A 1,735-nucleotide genomic window follows, 5' to 3' on the forward strand; every position below is an offset into this window, starting at 1 on the left:
TGAGTGGTGCATCCGTCTGCGGGCGTAGTTTTAACAGCATGGAAGGTTGAACAAACCCATTGAGTGGTGCATCCGTCTGCGGGCGTAGTTTTAACAGCATGGAAGGTTGAACAAACCCATTGAGTGGTACATCCGTCTGTGGGCGTAATTTTAACACTATGGAAGGTTGAATAAACCTATTGAGTGGTACATCCGTCTGCGGGCGTAGTTTTAACAGTATGGAAGGTTGAACAAACCCATTGAGTGGTACATCCGTCTGCGGGCGTAATTTCATATCTTCGATTGTTTTTTTGAATAAGTTATTAATGTTATGAAATCATATGAAAACCTAAATCTATTTCGATTTGAATGCTTGTGAGTTCAAACATTTTTTTTAAAGTCAATCTAATATGTTTTATATTGGTTAGAATATAACATTCGTGGACATTAGATACAAGATAATTCACAAATACGAAGAGATTTATCGTGATAGTTTGACATAAAATATTTTTTTTGGTTATTCGTTTTAAAATATAAAATAAACTATCCATATATTCGAATGCCCACACTTTAGACAATTTTACTGTAAACAACTAAAATAACCTAATCTCCCGCGAGTCTTAAATAAACACCATGCTTTTAGAAACAAGATTGTTATCTCGCGGTCGGTTTGAACAATTTCTCATACAAATCACGCATACAAATAGATAGATACAACATTCCTTTATGCCAGATCATGGTCAACCTGAATATTTTAGGGGAAGCACTAAACTAAAATACCTACCTTGCTATTTTCCACGTGTACAGTGAATGATAAGAAGAACCTTTTCATCAATCTGACAACAGGATATTGTTTGAACAAGGGAATCGCGTTTAACTGTAGTCCAAGATTCCCTTTTGCTTTAGAGGCAACGCCTACACTAACATGTTCGTTTTCAATTAGCCAAGAGATGACTATCGATATACTAGTATCGGTCATTAGGGTGTAAACTAATATCCAATTCTAGATGGACGAAGATAACGGAAGCACAACCTTGAAGAAACGGTGATTTCGTCTTTATAAAAATGTTAACTTTCTTATTTAAAAACAAAATACCTGTCTGGTGTATTTTCCTATTACTTTTACTGACTGTACTGGCCTGATTTCATCTGAAAATGGCAAAGAATTCTGTCCCGAAGTGATTTAAGTACTGTTTATTATAATAAGGTCTAAGAGAATAAATACTAGAATTTTAATCATCTAGATTACTAATAAAGTATTATTGGCTAATATATAACTTTAAAACTTATAATTACAGCTAAGAGTCTATAGTCCAGGATTATTTAAAGGCATATTTAAGCTGTAACAGAGACTACATTACAACTGTAATATATATACTGAAGAGATTACAGCCAATACTTGATTTGAACGCGCTTATATGCAATTTTGTTACTTTCGACTTAATAAGGTTCTTCTGTTACCCGGCATGGCCAGGTGGTTAGTGTGCTCGACTCGCAATCTGCGGGTCGTAGGTTCGAATCCCCGTCACACCAAACATGCTCGCCCTTTCAGCCGTGGGAGTGTTATAATGTGACGGTCAGTCCCACTATTCGTTGGTAAAAGAGTAGCCCAAGAGTTGGCGGTGGGTGGTGATGACTAGCTGCCTTCCCTCTAGTCTTACACTGCTAAATTAGGGACGGCTAGCGCAGATAGCCCTCGTGTAGCTTTGCGCGAAATTCAAAAACAAACAAACAAACAAACTATATGTCCCCCAGT

The sequence above is a fragment of the Limulus polyphemus genome, unplaced genomic scaffold (assembly GCF_000517525.1).
Source record: "Limulus polyphemus unplaced genomic scaffold, Limulus_polyphemus-2.1.2 Scaffold443, whole genome shotgun sequence".
Lineage (NCBI taxonomy): Eukaryota > Metazoa > Arthropoda > Merostomata > Xiphosura > Limulidae > Limulus > Limulus polyphemus.